Below are 17,974 nucleotides of genomic sequence, written 5' to 3'. Positions count from 1 at the left end.
ATTATGCAGTCCGTCGCTTTTATTGCTTCCATAACAAGATCGTATAAAGCTTATTTTTTTCACACTAATAGATCATACATATTTAGAGAGCAATTTTTATTGCATGCACCGATGACAACTTACTTGAAGGATCTTACTCAATTCATAGGTAGGTATGGTGGACTCTCATGGCAAAAACTGGGTTTAAGGATATTTGGAAGCACAAGTAGTATCTCTACTTGGTGCAAGGAATTTGGCTAGCATGAGGGGGAAAAGCAAGCTCAACATGTTTGAATGATCCATGACAATATACTTTAACTGAGATGTGAGAGAACATAACCCATTACGTTGTCTTCCTTGTCCAACATCAACTCTTTAGCATGTCATACTTAATGAGTTCTCACAATTATAAAAGATGTCTAAGATAGTATATTTATATGTGAAATCTCTCTTCCTTCAATATTCTTTCATGAATTGTTCAAATGACCAATACAATGCTTGCTAACCTTCAATAAATTTACAACCTCTACTTCTTAGATGTGAAGTCATTACTCCCCATGGGATAAGCAAATGAGACATATATAATTTCAGATTTGTGACATTCAACCATTTACTCATAGGATATAAGTGAAGCACACGAGTAAATGACAAACTAATCCAAAAAGATATAAGTGAAGATCAATGAGTAGTTAAATAATTATGTAACTATGTGAAGACTCTCTCTCATTTAAGAATTTCAGATCTTGGTATTTTATTCAAAAGAAAGCAAAACAAAATAAAATGACATTGCAAGGATAGCACAACTCATGTGAAGAAGCAAAAACTTAGGTTCAATCGATACTAACCGATAGTTATTGAAGAAGAAAGGTGGGATGCCTAACGGGGCATTCCCAAGCTTAGATGCTTGAGACTTCTTGAAATATTATCTTGGGGTGCCTTGGGCATCCCCAAGCTTGAACTTTTGTGTCTCCTTATTTCCTCTCATATCATGGTTTCTCTTTTTATCAAAAGCTTCATCCACACCAAACTCAACAAGAACTCGTGAGATAGGTTAGTATAAACCAATGCAAAAACCTATCATTTTCTACTGTAAAAAAATCACTAAAATTATTATTCAACATTGTATACTAATGCCTATGCATATTTAATACTCCTATCCTCAAATAGAATCATTAAACAAGCAAACATATGCAAACAATGCAAACATAACAGCAATCTGCCAAAACAGTATAGTCTGTAAAGAATGCAAGACTCATCATAGTTCCATAACTCAAAAAATTATGAGAAAAATATTATCATGTAGAAGATTATCAGAGCTCAACATGCAAAAAGTTTCAACATTATACCATTCTCTTACTTTTCTAGGGAATTTTTGCAACAGCGGTAAACTTTCTGTTTTCAAACAGAAACATATACACTAGCAAAAATAAGCATGGTAAAGGCTATCCTTGACATTTTTATTGAAAATATAGATGTAAAACATTATTCTAAATAACAGCAAGCAAATACTAACAAAAGAAAATGACTCTCCAAGCAAAACACATATCATGTGATGAATAAAAATATAGCTCCAAGTAAAGTTACCGATAGATGAAGATGAAAGAGGGGATGCCATCCGGGGCATCCCCAAGCTTAGGCTCTTGGTTGTCCTTGAATATTACCTTGGGGTGCCTTGGTCATCCCCAAGCTTAGATTCTTGCCACTCCTTATTCCATAGTCCATCGAATCTTTACCCAAAACTTGAAACATCACAACACAAAACTCAACAGAAAACTCGTAAGCTCCGTTAGTATAAGAAAATAAAACCACCACTTAGGTACTGTAATGAACTCATTCTAAATTCATATTAATGTAATATCTACTGTACTCCAACTTATCTATGGTTCCACTACCAGAAACTCGAATAATTCTGTGGGCCGGATTGTTTTCCTGTCGGGTCCGCAACCAACGCTCAGGAGAATACAATATTTTCCTGTGGGCTCGCTAGATACCGACAGAAATAAACATTTTTATGGAGGCCCATTGCCCAGAAACACTATTGCGCCAATATTTCAGCCGGCCCGCCTATGTACGCGCCGATGGCCACTCGAGGTATAAAATCCCCCCCATAAAATTCCCCAATCCAACCCTAACCTCTCGCCCTGCCGCCTGCGCCGCCAAATCCATCTTCGCCTCCGACCTGGCGAAGCCGCCGACCACCGTCCCCATCCCCTGCATTCCGAAGCTTCCCGACCACCATCCCAATCCCGTCCGGGAGCCGGCCCTACTCCAGCCTCCACTTCCCTCTCTGTCACGCCCGGAGGATCTGTTGCAGGCTCCTTCACATCGACACCAAGCTGCGCCGTCCATTGCCTGCTCCGATCACCGCGCCACGTCTCCTCCACCATGTGATTCTTGGCGACCATCGCCCCATCCATCTCCGGAACCTTCCCCAGCTCTCTGCACGGTACAAGTTTGGTCTCCTAACCCCAGTGTATTGGGATGCTAATCTATTGTTGCTCTTAATTTCTAGTTCATATATGAAATTTCTTGTTCGATTTTTTGCCAGACCCAAGTCTGCAGCAGATCTTGGTTTCTACTTCATATAAGAACACGGGTACAAGTTCCATCTTGATAAATACATCACTACTTTACTAGGAATCTAATTTCTCTTCATTTTGCAGGTTCTGTACTGAAACTGTTTTTTGTCTACGTTGCAAAATTGGTGCACATGGAGTTAGATCTAATTTCTCTTAGTCATTAGACTTGATGCAGCTTCGGTACTAATATCTCTGAAACTATTTGTAATGCCAATTTGGGAAATTTTGGTAGTAGTATCTCTTCACATTTGTTTGAGCCCTTTCCATTTCCTTTCTATCACGCATAACTCCTGCCACTTTTACTAAAGCATCAAGTATATTTGGCTAGGAAAAATGGATATGCTGAAAAGAAAAGTTTTATCATCAATAATCAAGTTTTTTAATATATATACTAGAGTACCATGTTATGCCTTGTATGCTGTAGATCATCTGATTTGTGTTGAGCCAGTAGCCATATGTTGGTTCAGTCTAAATCTTACTTCATTGGTTTTTTGCTGATTGTATCAGCCAGATGAAGAAAAATAATGAGATTTTTTTGTGTTCTTCCATTGCAGAACTAACTTGCGTGAAAGTATTGTTGCTACATCACAATTATGTTGAAACTCACTGTTTCAGCACACACATCCTCTTGAGGTTTGGTAGTACTATTTTCACGAAGGTACATTTACCCTACACTTGTTAGCATACAATTTTTTGGTTATGCGACATTGAGAAGCTGTACTTAGCAATATTGTAGTTTGAGATCAACTTGCAAGGAATTGGGTAACTTTGCTTTGACAATAACAAGTTAGGTGCAATGAAGAAACTAAGGCACCAAATATGTTATGCTGATTATATGATTTATATCTTGTGATATTGTTCCTGCTTCTTGCATCTGTATAACTTACATATAAAGTACCTGTGACAAATTGGCTCGACCCATTTCACCGTTTATTACCACTGCCCTTTTCTTACCTTATAATATATTCTGAAAATGCTGGTTTATTATAGGTCCATATTGATTCTAAGACGTTGTTTAACTTGGAAGGGTGCATTCAATAGAACTTCTCGTGTTGGGCCCAAGGTATGCCTCAGTTTTCATGGCTTTGTCTTTTCACTTTGCAAGAGAAAGGCTTGTGGCATGCATCAGATGGTCTTTCAAATGCAATTTTATTATACATGGGTATCGTCGTATCGATCTTTCGCATAGCTCAACACCTCCTAGCCTTTTTAGGGATGTTCTTGCGAAAATTCTGTATTTTGTGGGATACTTGGTTTATCTTGTACAGAAATCTGATTGTAAATAATGACGATGAGAAATACACGTACACCCACTGAAGGAATTGAGAATATGAACCACATCTAACTTGCTCTAGTTTCCATTAAGCCTCGACATGCCAACCTCAGAATATAATTAGTGAGCGTTAAACCTGCAGAACCTAAGTAGCACTTTCTGAATTCTTTGACGGTACTGTGATGTCCTGGAAAATCTTGGGCACTTGATTATTTACCTTGATTACTAAATAGCATAGCCCCCATGGAGTCAAATATGTCCATTCTTTGTCATTTGGTCAGCGCTCATGAGTTTTCCTGTACATAATTGAAAATTATAAATTACCTTGGTTCATTGAGTCAATATGATCTCCTAGAGTTCGTTCTAATTTTCTAGCAACTACCTATAAATCTGTCATGTGGGTTAGGCTCTTGTTAGTGATATTGTTGAGATGGCGAGTTATGCATATAACTCTTTGTATATGGCAACTATCAAATGTTTGTATTGATAGCTCTATCTTTTATTGGTTCATGAGTTCTTATTGATTAATATCGCAATAATCATGTTTGACTGAAATAATCAGGTGGACCAGTTGCTATCGTCTTCTGCAAGAAACAATACAGAACTACTAGTCACTGGATGTAGATGTTTTTCTTGGAATCAAGTGTTTCTGACCTTTGATTCATTTACAGAAATTAAGTTCGATTGTATTAGAAGAGATGCGAATTAGTAACTGTATTGATGTCACAAGTGATTGATTTTGATATGCAGTTCTGAATATGCAAGTATTGGAATGATTTGTGGACTACTTTTACTAAATTTTTTTGTTTTTTCAATACCCGTTTCTCCTGAGGGTTACATCCTGACAGGGATAAGTAGGCTATTTCCTGTCTGCCCAAAACCGTCAGGGGAATATGGGACACCGACAGGAATAAGTGCATTTTCTGTTTTCCCTGTCAAGCTATGGCTGATGGCTAACCCTGACGGTTGGCCGATAGGAAAATATTTACCTGTCGGTTTACCCTGTTTTCCTGTCGGTACTTGACTCACAGGAAAATTTCGGTTTTTGGTAGTGTTCATACCCTCCGATACTACTCATAGATTCATCAAAATAAGCAAACATCACGTAGAAAACAGAATCTGTCAAAAGCAGAACAGTCTGTAGTAATCTGCATCAAACATATACTTCTGGAACTCCAAAAATCCTACCAAATTAGGAAGTCCTAAGAAGTTTGTGTACCAATCCGGAGCAAAAAGAATCAGATCAGAATCACGTTTCTTTGAATTATCAAAACTAATTTACTGGGTGCAAAAGTTTCTAATTTTCAGCAGGATCAACACAACTATCACCGTAAGCTATCCTAAAGGTTTTACTTGGCACTTTATTGAAACAAAACCTATAAAACATGATTACTACAGTAGCAGAATCATGTGGACACACAAAAAAAGTAAGGGTAAATATTGGGTTGTCTCCCAACAAGCGCTTTTCTTTAATGCCTTTCTAGCTAGGCAGGATGATGACAATGATGCTCACATAAAAGATAAGAATTGAAACATAACGGGAGCATCATGAAGCATATGACTAGCACATTTAAGTCTAACCCACGTCCTATGCATAGGGATTTTGTGAGCAAACAACTTATGGGAACAATAATCAACTAGCATAGGAAGCTAAAACAAGCATAAGTTCAAAACTTGAAGCACATAGAGAGGAAACTTGATATTATTGCAATTCCTACAAGCATATGTTCCTCCCTCATAATAATTTTCAGTATCATCATGAATGAATTCAACAATATAACCAGCACCTAAAGCATTCTTTTCATGATCTACAAGCATAGAAAATTTACTACTCTCCACATAAGCAAAATTCTTCTCATTCGGAATGGTGGGGGTAAACTCAACAAAATAACTATCATGTGAGGCATAATCCAATTGAAAACTAACATCATGATGACAAGTTTCATGGGTATCATTATTCTTAATAGCATACAAGTCATCACAATAATCATCATAGATAGCAACTTTGTTCTCATAATCAATTGGAACCTCTTCCGAAATAGTGGAATCATCACTAAATAAAGTTGACACTCTTCCAAATCCACTTTCATATTCATCACAATAAGATTGAACATCCTCCAAAATAGTGGGATCACTACTTCCTAAAGTAGATATTCTTCCAAACCCACTTTCATAAATATAATCATAATAAATAGGAGGCATGCTTTCATCATAATAAATATTCTCATCAAAACTTGAGGGACTAAACATATCATCTTCATCAAAAATAGCATCCCCAAGCTTGTGGCTTTGCATATCATTAGCATCATGGATATTCAAGGAATTCATACTAACAACATTGCAATCATGGTCATCATACAAAGATCTAGTACCAAACATTTTAATGCATTCTTCTTCTAGCAATTGAGCACAATTTTCCTTATCATCATTCTCATGAAAGATATTAAAAAGATGAAGCGTATGAGGCAAACTCAATTCCATTTTTTTGTGTAGTTTTCTTTTATAGACTAAACTAGTGATAAAACAAGAAACTAAAAGACTCGATTGCAAGATCTAAAGATATACCTTCAAGCACTCACCTCCTCGGCAATGGCACCAGAAAAGAGCTTGATGTCTACTACGCAACCTTCTTCTTGTAGACGTTGTTGGGACTCCAAGTACAGAGGTTTGTAGGACTGTAGCAAATTTCCCTCAAGTGGATGACCTAAGGTTTATAAATCCGTGGGAAGCGTAGGATGAAGATGGTCTCTCTCAAGCAACCTTGCAACCAAATAACAAAGAGTCTCTTGTGTCCCCAACACACACAATACAATGGTAAATTGTATAGGTGCACTAGTTCGGCGAAGATATGGTGATACAAGTGCAATATGGATGGTAGATATAGGTTTTTGTAATCTAAAAAAATAAAAACAGCAAGGTAACTAATGATAAAAGTGAGTGTAAACGGTATTGCAATGGTAGGAAACAAGGCATAGGGTTTATACTTTCACTAGTGCAAGTTCTCTCAACAATAATAACATAACTGGATCATATAACTATCCCTCAACATGCAACAAAGAGTCACTCCAAAGCCACTAATAGCGGAGAACAAATGAAGAGATTATGGTAGGGTACGAAACCACCTCAAGGTTATCATTTCTGTTCTATCTATTCAAGAGTCCGTAGTAAAATAACACGAAGCTATTCTTTCCGTTCAATCTATCATAGAGTTCATACTACAATAATACCTTAAGACACAAATCAACTAAAACCCTAATGTCACCTAGATACTCCATTGTCACCTCAAGTATCCGCGGGCATGATTATACGATATGCATCACACAATCTTAGATTCATCTATTCAACAAACACAAAGTACTTCAAAAAGTGCCCCAAAGTTTCTACCGGAGAGTCAAGAAGAAAACATGTGCCAACCCCTATGCATAGGTTCATGGGCGGAACCCACAAGTTGATCACCAAAACATACATCAAGTGGATCACATGAATATCCCATTGTCACCACAGATAAGCACGGCAAGACATACATCAAGTGTTCTAAAATCCTTAAAGACTCAATCCGATAAGATAACTTCAAAGGGAAAACTCAATTCATCACAAGAGAGTAGAGGGGGAGAAACATCATAAGATCCAACTATAATAGCAAAGCTCGCGATACATCAAGATTGTGCCATAGAGAGAACACGAGAGAGAGAGAGAGAGATCAAACACATAGCTACTGGTATATACCCTCAGCCCCGAGGGTGAACTACTCCCTCCTCATCATGGAGAGTGCAGGGATGATGAAGATGGCCACCGGTGAAGGATTCCCCCTCCGGCAGGGTGCCGGAACAGGCTCTCGAGAGGTTTGTGGTGGCTATAGAGGCTTGCGGTGGTGGAACTCCCGATCTATCTTGTTCTTCAGTGGTTTTAGGGTATGTGTGAATATATAGGCAAAAGAAGTCGGTCGGGGGAGCCACGAGGGGCCCACAAGGGTGGAGCGCGCGCCCACCTATCTCGTGGCCTCCTCGAAGCTTCCCTGGCTTGCATTCCAAGTCCCCTGGATTGCTTCCGTTCCAAAAATAACGCACCCGAAGGTTTCATTCTGTTTGGACTCCATTTGATATTCCTTTTCTTCGAAACACTGAAATAGGCAAGAAAACAACAATATGGGCTGGGCCTCCGGTTAATAGGTTAGTCCCAAAATAATATAAAAGTGTATAATAAAGCCCATAAACATTCAAAACATATAATAAAATAGCATGAATGCTTCATAAATTATAGATACGTTGGAGACGTATCAGTCAGCAAGGGGAAAGTCTGCTGCATTTTTTTCTGGATTTTTCCTGGTCCAATTGAAAACGGCCGGAACCAAGGAAGTAGACATATCTACAACAACCTGTTTTGCGGCAGCTACCGCTGTTGTGACTGTCTGAGATGATTTCTTCTCAACTACAATCTCTACCTTCTTGTTGATGTTTTCTTCAATTAACCTCCGTCTTTCCTTTTCTCCTCCGTGGTCTCACGGTAGTACTTGTTCCACGTGGCGCCGTCTCCGACACCGTGCACGCGTCCATACGACGGTCAAGTCTCCACCAGGAGTCGTTTTAGTATGTTCAACGCCCGGTTGAATGGAGTGTCCCACTTGGGCCTCGCCAATGCCTCAGACGGCGAGTTGCTTTCGGCCGCAATCCTGTGCTGCTCTCTCTGCAAAAGGCACAAGGATCGTTTACAAATATGACTAACATTTGCAGTCGAATTGATCAGAAACTAAAATTATCAGCAGTCTAATGAACTCCGTCGTGACCACCTTTGTCTCATAAACCTTCTTCACTGGGTCCCAACGGTGCCGGGCCCTGAGGACATCACGCTCCTGCAGGACGGTGAACTCCGCCAAGGGGTTTGGGATGCCCAGACTCGCGGCTTCTGATGACCCACAAGTATAGGGGATCTATCATAGTCCTTTCGATAAGTAAGAGTGTCGAACCCAATGAGGAGCAGAAGGAAATGACAAGCGGTTTTCAGTAAGGTTTTCTCTGCAAGCACTGAAATTGTAGGTAACAAATAGTTTTGTGATAACATAAATTGTAACAGGTAACAAGCAATGAAAGTAAATAAAGTGCAGCAAGGTGGCCCAATCCTTTTTGTAGCAAAGGACAAGCCTAGACAATTTCTTATAATGAGAAAAGCGCTCCCGAGGACACATGGGAATTATCGTCAAGCTAGTTTTCATCACGCTCATATGATTCCCGTTCAGTACTTTGATAATTTGATATGTGGGTGGACCGGTGCTTGGGTACTGCCCTTTCTTGGACAAGCATCCGACTTATGATTAACCCCTATTGCAAGCATCCACAACTAGAAAAGAAGTATTAAGGTAAACCTAACCACATCGTTAAACATATGCATCCAAATAAGCCCCTTACGAAGCAACGCATAAACTAGGGTCTAAGCTTCTGTCACTCTAGCAACCCATCATCTACTTATTACTTTCCAATGCCTTCCTCTAGGCCCATATAATGGTGAAATGTCATGTAGTCTACGTTCACATAACACCACTAGAGGAGAGACAACATACATCTCATCAAAATATCGAACGAATACCAAATTCACATGACTACTAATAGCAAGACTTCACCCATGTCCTCAGGAACAAACGTAACTACTCACAAAGCATATTCATGTTCATAATCAGAGGAGTAATAATATGCATTAAGGATCTGAACATATGATCTTCCACCAAGTAAACCAATTAGCATCAACTACAAGGAGTAATCAACACTACTAGCAACCCACAGGGACCAATTTGTGGTTTTGATACAAGATTGGATACAAGAGATGAACTGGGGTTTTGAGAGGAGATGGTGCTGGTGAAGATGTTGATGGGGATTGACCCCCTCCCAATGAAAGGATCGTTGGTGATGATGATGGTGATGATTTCCCCCTCCCGGAGGGAAGTTTCCCCGGCAGAACAGCTCCGCTGGAGCCCTAGATTGGTTCCGCCTCGTGGCGGCGGAGTTTCGTCCCGTAAGCTTGCTTATGATTTTTTCCAGGGTAAAATCCTTCATATAGTAGAAGATGGGCACCGGAGGGCCACCAGGGGGCCCAGGAGACAGGGGGGCGCGCCCAGTAGGGGTGGGCGTGCCCCCCACCCTCCTGGCCAGGGTGTGGGCCCCCTCTGGTGTTTTCTTCGCTCAATAATTCTTATTAATTCCAAAACTGACTTCCGTGGAGTTTCAGGATTTTTGGAGCTGTGCAGAATAGATTTCCAATATTTGCTCCTTTTCCAGCCAGAATTCCAGCTGCCGGCATTCCCCCTCTTCATGGTAAACCTTGTAAAACAAGAGAGAATAGCCATAAGTATTGAGATATAATGTTTAATAACAGCCCATAATGCAGTAAATATTGATATAAAAGCATGATGCAAAATGGACTTATCAACTCCCCCAAGCTTAGACCTCGCTTGTCCTCAAGCGGAAGCCGAAATCGAAAAATATGTCCACATGTTTAGAGATAGAGGTGTCGATAAAAATAAAATACGGACATGAGGGCTTCATGATCATTCTTATAACAACAACATAAATAGATTTTATCATATGATTTCTTATGCTCAAGTAACGATCAATTCACAATGTCAAGTATGGTTCAGAAACTTCATTGGGAACTAACAAACTATAATCTGAGTCATTGAAGCAATTGCAATTTACCATAACATCAAAAAGAGTCAAGAATAGAGCTTTTCAGCAAGTCCACATACTCAACTATCATATAGTCTTCTACAATTTCTAACACTCACGCAGTACTTGTGGTTATGGAGTTTCAACCGGACACTGAGAAAGATAGGGGCTTATTGTGTTGCCTACCAACGTATTCACCTTTGGGTGATGTCAACAATAATAATTCATGCTAACTTACATCCAATTGGATATATATATCAAGATCTTTCAAATACGAGGAGCTTGCCAAAGGATAAAATGAAAAAGGGAAAGGTGAAGATCACCTTGACTCAAGCATAAGGTAAAAACATAAAGTAAAAGATAGGCCCTTCGCAGAGGGAAGCAGAGGTTGTCATGTGTTTTTAGGGTTGAATGCACAAAATCTTAATGCAAAAGAACGTCAGTTTATATTGCCACTTGTATATGGACCTTTATTATGCAGTCCGTCGCTTTTATTGCTTCCACAACAAGATCGTATAAAGCTTATTTTCTCTGCACTAATAAGTCATACATATTTAAAGAGGACTTTTTATTGCCTGCAAGATCACAACTTGAAGGATCTTACTCAATCCATAGGTAGGTATGGTCTACTCTTATGGCAAAACTGGTTTAAGGATATTTGAAAGCACAAGTAGTATCTCTACTTGGTGCAAGGAATTTGGCTAGCATGAGGGGGAAAGGCAAGCTCAACATGTTGGGAAGATCAATGACAATATACTTTAACTGAGATGTGAGAAAACATAAACCATTGTGTTGTCTTCCTTGTCCAACATCAACTCTTTTAGCATGTCATACTTAATGAGTGCTCACAATCATAAAAGATGTCCAAGATAATATATTTGTATGTGAAAACCTCTCTTTCCTTATTACTTCCTATTAATTGCAACAATGACCAAAACTATGTTTGTCAACTCTCAACAACCTTTATGCCTCATACTTTCTATGTGTGAAGTCATTACTATCCATAAGATCAATATGAACTCTTTTATTCTTTTTGTTCTTTCTACTTTCTCAAGATCATGACAAGATAGCAAAGCCCTTGACTCAACACTAATCTTTATTATAGATAGCTCACGGACTCGATTACATAAAGAGATCACAAAGCAAAACTCAAAACTAATTGATACTAAAACTTCAATCTACTAGATCAAGATACTACTAAAAGGATTGAACTAAATAAAACGGTAAAGATAGGAGTGTGATGGTGATATGATAACGGGGCACCTCCCCCAAGCTTGGCAGTTGCCAAGGGGAGTGCCCATACCCATGTGATTATGTCCTCGGAGGTGGTGAAGTAGGAGTTGTTGATGATGTAGGCTTGTTGTCCATCTTCCAAGGCATAGGCTCACCATCATAGAAGGATGATCGAGTCTCCGGGATCCTCAAATCTGTAGTCAAACTCATCCTCTTGAATCTATATTCATACTCACAGTTTTGGTTTTGCAGGTCATAGATCTGGGCTTGGAGGTGCTCGATTTTCTTTTGAAGCTTGAAGATGGTCTCCCCAATGACCTCGGCATCTAGCTTGTGGTTGTTGGTGAACTCCGTGATCATCATCTAGTTGGCGTTGAGTCCATGCTCCACCATCCCTTGGCACTTGAAAACTTGTTGCTCCATGACTTCGAGCTTTGTGTCCACGATTCCGATACGCCTTGGTCCCTCGACATCGCGGATGTGCAGCACCCCCTCACGCATCTCAATGGTTTGAGGGTGTTGCAGCACCTCTGCGAGATAGGGGTTGATAACCCTCTCGAAAAACTTGTCCTTGGGAGCGCTTGGAGACGTCATGATGCTCTAGATCTGTCAGAAAACAGCTCGAAATGAAAAAAGAGGATATTAGCATGATATGGTGGTCAACGCCTTCGGGAGATTATATAATGAATTTTTACCGACCAAAATACGTAACGTGTAAGAAAACGGAGTCCGGGAGGCACACGAGGTGGCCACGAGACAGGGGGGCGCGCCCAGGAAGGGTGGGCGCGCCCTCCACCCTCGTGGAGGCCTCGTGTCCTTCCCGTATTACTTTTTTCTTCCTAAAATTCTTAAATATTCCAAAATGGATAAAAATGCCATTAGAATTGTTTTGGAGTCGGTTTAATTACTGTACCACATACCTATTCCTTTTCGGAGTCTGGAACATTCTGGAAAGTGTCCCGTATGTATTCCTCCGGGGTTACGGTCTCAACAATATTAGTTTCAACATTGATAGGATTACATGAGATATAATGTTTAATTCTTTGGCCGTTCACCACCCTTGGACTTGTGCCTTCGAAGTTGTTGATTTTTATGGCACCGGAACGATAGACCTCCTCGATAACGTAAGGACCTTCCCATTTAGAAAGAAGTTTTCCTGCAAAAAATCTTAGATGAGAGTTGAATAATAACGCGTAATCACCTATGTTAAATTCTCACTTTTGTATCCTTTTGTGATGCCAGCGTTTGACTTTTTCTCTGAATAGCTTGGCATTCTCATAGGCTTGGGTTCTCCATTCATCAAGTGAGCTAATATCAAATAAACTCTTCTCACCGGCAAGTTTGAAGTCATAGTTGAGCTCTTTAATAGCCCAATATGCTTTATGTTCAAGTTCTAGAGGTAAGTGACATGCTTTTCCATAAACCATCTTATACGGAGACATACCCATAGGATTTTTGTATGCAGTTCTATAGGCCCATAATGCATCATCAAGTTTTTTGGACCAATTCTTTCTAGATCTATCCACAGTCTTTTGCAAAATTAATTTGAGCTCTCTATTGCTCAAGTCTACTTAACCACTAGACTGCGGGTGATAAGGAGATGCGATTCTGTCACGACCAGTTTTCCGGGTAATTGATTTCCCAGAAAATGGCCATTGTGCTCACCAGCCCCAGGATAACTTTTATCTGATGAGGCACCAACTTGATATAGAAATTCCAAGCAAAGTACAAAATATGTAGTACAAGACCGTTCTGGCCTGTGAGTACAACAATTGGTTCCTAGTGTTTGACGGCGGAAGCGGTTTGTGGGTCATCAGGGTCTATGGGACTCCATTTCCCACAGGAACAGCTGACCAGGTTAACTCCTATCTTCGCGAGGCTGATATCACCGTTGCTTAGTTTCCGGGGCTGTCGTCGCAACGCTCCTCTCCAAGCAAGAAATCTGGACAAGACAATAGCCAAGGACAAGCGAGTGAGTACTTTGAATATACTCGCAAACATTATGAACACTGGGATAATATAAATGATAATCATGCACTGAAATATTCTATGATCACCTCGTCAGTCATAAAATAAAAATCTTTTATGCACGCAAGCAGGCTATTTATATGCAACACGAATATGCAATAATGGAGTGGAAATAAAATGCCACAGTCGGGCGTCTGTGCGACACCACATAAAGGGCTTATAAAGTATATAAACAACAAGCATGCCACAGTCGGGCGTCTCAGCGACACCACATAAAGGGCTTATAAAGTATATAAACAACAAGCATGCCACAGTCAGGCGTCTCAGCGACACCACATAAAGGGCTTATAAAAATAAATAAGTGATCACCGTGAATATCCGGGAGGTAGAACCATCCCAGGGTTATTCATAACTTCGAACACTACACTTGATTAGTCCACAACAATAATAATCGTAACTATTATATATCACAAGTAAAAATCAAAGTTCTGGTTTAACGGTTTCACCTCCGAAGACCGACACTAAGACCGACACTTGACCCATCCCAGACTGTAGTCCTCAACCATGGACACGACTATTCGAATAGATTTAATCTCTTCAGAGGGTGTACTCTTTACCCACGAGTAACGGATTCCTTTAGTCCATCGGGACTAATTCCGTCTACGATCTTTTAATTGAAAGCACACCTGACTTGCACACACCAGCTCAACTTACCGGTGTCTGGAATCACCCATGACACCTGTCAAGTAAAACTCTAAGTGGGGAGGCTACAACCTCGTGTAGCATGGGATCAAATTTATATCGCGCGCTGTAAGGGGTGGCCTCCCCTCTTGGTCCCAACCGGAAACACCCATGCCCCCTGACCGGATGACTGGCTTTAATCCACGGCCGTGGAACCCTCATCCCGGCCCCTCTGTACAGTGTATGCTAGAAAGGGTTTGACAACTTACTGAACCGTACCCTACCTACGGCAGGGACAAGTGGTAGTACGGAACAAGTGTGGGGGTTACTGTAACAAGACTCGATCTACGGTCGACTCAGGAGGTTTAAGTATTCCCTGCATGATCATCATACGAATCTATATTTATCCAACAGATAGAATCACCAATCATCATACCCTATCATGCCCTACCGGGCACACTCGTCTCGACGAGGAACTAGGGACAAGCTCAGGTCTACCCAAGACAGAGACTTTCCCAGCTTCCTTTCGGCAGGCACGAAAAGCCTACGAGAGTTCTTATTGTCACAAGCATGACCATTTCCAACAGCAAGGAAATTTCCAATATGCATGAGATCATTAATATGCACTCATGAGTTTGAACCTATCACCACATAAAATAACGGACACTCCGTGTCAGGGTGGTATTGCCACCATGTCTGACAACACACACAAATTTATTGCCAAAGTTCAGAATGCTTGCCTTCCAGTTGTGGAGGGGTGAGGTGCACTCCACAACTTTTGGAAGTTATAATCTCCTCTCCAAATTCCTATTTCCAAAATATTCAAACAACACATACTTTAAAAACAATACAAAAAAGTTGTCTGAATTTTTTTCAAATAAATTTGAAAATAAACTAGGAAATATTTGAGAAAGATAGGAAAAAGAATCAATTCATTTGGAGTTATATTTAAAAAGTTATGGTCGGTCAAAGTTTGGTCAAACTCTGTTTATTTAAAAATAAAACAGAAAAGAAAAACGATTCGAATATACGTACACGTCGAACACGTACTCTGATTTTACGTCTCCACTTATCCACGTGTGGACAGGGGCGTGTCACTCACAGTGGGTCCGGGGGACCCAATGGTCAGGTTTGACTGGTCTTCCCTCCCTCCCCTTCCTCTACCCGAGCGGGTGCGGGACTCCGGCGATGCTCGCCGGTGAACGGCGGCACCGTTCGGGAAACCGAGGCCATCCGCGGGCTCAGGGGGTCGAGGCGGTTCTATCGGTGGTGGTTGGGTCGATGGGGGTGGAGGGAGTCACCGTCGATGTGCTTCGCGGCGGCCGGTGGCATCGGGGCAAAGTGAACTTGGGGCTACGGTGGCTCTCCATCGCTGCCGGGGTGTTGGGTGGCTCCGCAAGACGAAGGGGAGTCGGTTGGTGGTGTTGGGAGGGCCAGGGAGGCGGTTGTGATTGACGGGGCCGGGAGGCGGTGGTGGCCGAGCTGGCCGGAGACGGGAAAGGTGGCCTTCCTGGGTCGATTGCTGGCTACGGGAGCTCTAATGGGTTGGCTTGGTGTTGCTTGAGCGATCAGAGAGGTGTGGGGCTCCTTAAATAGGCGGCCGGGGTCGGTTTTCCCGCGGTGGTGGATAGGGTCGCCGGCGAACCGCCTCTCTATAGTGGACAGGGCGACGTGGAGTTGGTTGGCGCACTCCGACGAGCTCCATACTGTTCAAGGGGCAAGCTGGCGCGCGCGTATGGCTTGGGCGGCGCCGTCCGTGGCAGAGCCCTGCTGTGGCCGTCCGCTAGCCGCCGTGGCCGACCTGACGACAGCGCTGTAGGGCACCAGGGACGGCTCTGCGGCGAGGGAGGAGGCGGCCGTGCTGTTGCGAGAGGCCAAGGGCCAGAACGGGCGCGGGGTGGGCAGCAGCGAGACGCGGCGGCTCGGTGCACGCGCGTGCAAAACATGCGCTCTGGGTGCGCCCAGAGCACGCACGCAACATGCTCGGCGAATTGCCATGACAGGCCAGGGAGCTCCAATCCACGAGGGGTTTGGCAGGATGGGGATATAGGCTACGACAGAGCCGTGGGACAAGCTGATTTGGCAAGGCATGCAAGTCCAAAGTGCAAACTAAAAACCATGCCAAAACTGGCCATGCACAGAAGGTGTTTGTCAAAATGCTAAGGGCACCTAGGCCACTCTTGGAGGGTCCAAAATCTCCAGATCAGGGTCTCTTTAGATGCAGTTCAAGATGGCAAGGTTAGTTGGCCAAATCCAGAAACTTGCTAGTGCAAAACTATGAGAAAACCAAATGTGGCCAGAAAGAAAAGGATATGGTTTCATGGACCAAAACTACTCCAATGGGTTCACTCTCTGGGACTTAGGGGTTTGGTAAGGTGTACTACAAGCAGGAGAAAGCTCATGGGTAAAGGAGCAAGTTAGAAGATGGCTGCAGTACAAATCATCAAGTTGGACCAGAATGAAAAAGAGGATGATTCACTCAAATTTTTCAAAGAACATAAATGGGTTTTTGCACAAAGTGGAATAATATGCTCCTAATGACCTCCCCTAATTTTGGTGGAAGTTTTAAAGAAATATTTAAATAGGTTGTAGTGTAAAATTGCCCACTGGACCAGATTTGAAAACTTGGTGTAGAACTCAAAATATCCAATGAATGAAATATCTTTTTGCATAAAAGTGATTTAAAAACATTTCATGACCCCTCCAAATTTTGGTGGGATTTTTAAATAAATTTATCAAGAGTTGCAGTGCAAATGGAACCCTAAAACTTATGAAAAACCAATTTAAAGAAATAAAGCTCAGGGGAAAATAATTATATAGATAATCCCACTGATACAAGAATTGTTTTATTTGAGAGGGGAAATGAGTCCCATAGTGCCTGAGAAGTTTTCACTAGGGGTAAAAACTCCATAATAATAAAGAAAAGAAAGGTTCTGAAATCAAAAGGAAATCCAGAAAATAAAAGTTTAAGTTTCCAGGCAAAAAATTTAATTAATAAAACAAGGTTAAAATTTTGGGGTGTCACAACACTACCCCCCTTAAGAAAAATCTCGTCCTCGAGATTTGCTAATGATTGTTTTTTTTTGAAAATATTACTTTTACCACATCAAACAATTACTTTACTCAAGCGGTAAAAAAGCGGCTACAGTGAGAGGGCAGTAAGTGGTGTAACACTACAGTGTGGGACACTGGCGCTGCGTGGAGAGATCCACGGTTTGGGGATAAACGAGCGATCTCTACGTCGGACGCAGTAAATCTAGAATAAATTCTAAATTCTAAATACGCTGGTCGTACCCGAGAGCACAGTGCTCCCTTTGGCTGACAGGTGGACCTGGGGCCCACTGTCAGTCTCTTCTTCTACCTCTGGCTCTCTCTTCTTCCTCTCTCCCACGCGCTTTCCCGCGCTTTCTCCACCGGCGACGTTTAGCGCGTAGGGCATCTAGGCCGTATCGCGGTAGTGCGCGGCATGCTAGCTGCCGGTGCAGCGTGCCCTCACCTCGCGGGCCAGTGCACTGTCGGCACTGCTCGCGGATTCGCCTCCGAACACCGGCGGTCGAGCGATGAGTGGCGCTGGTAGACCTCGCCCACCGTACACCGATCTCGAGCTA

General features: G+C 41.8%; 1 long non-coding RNA gene across 3 annotated transcripts; it reads left to right on the top strand.

The window, feature by feature from the left end:
• The first annotated feature begins 2,092 nt into the window (after positions 1–2,092).
• On the top strand, positions 2,093–4,717 carry LOC119336232. Of its 3 annotated transcripts, none has more exons than XR_005162305.1 (4): positions 2,093–2,425; positions 2,528–2,738; positions 3,113–3,216; positions 3,549–4,717. It is a non-coding gene; the product is annotated as an uncharacterized LOC119336232 (long non-coding RNA). The 3 variants fall into 3 exon arrangements; XR_005162304.1 differs by having other exon boundaries at positions 2,528–3,216; positions 3,549–3,621; positions 4,394–4,717; XR_005162303.1 differs by having other exon boundaries at positions 2,528–3,216.
• Positions 4,718–17,974: the final 13,257 nt, after the last annotated feature.

Source organism: Triticum dicoccoides, chromosome 7B (assembly GCF_002162155.2).
Source record: "Triticum dicoccoides isolate Atlit2015 ecotype Zavitan chromosome 7B, WEW_v2.0, whole genome shotgun sequence".
Classification (NCBI taxonomy): domain Eukaryota; kingdom Viridiplantae; phylum Streptophyta; class Magnoliopsida; order Poales; family Poaceae; genus Triticum; species Triticum dicoccoides.
This window is presented reverse-complemented; position numbering and strand designations above follow the sequence as displayed.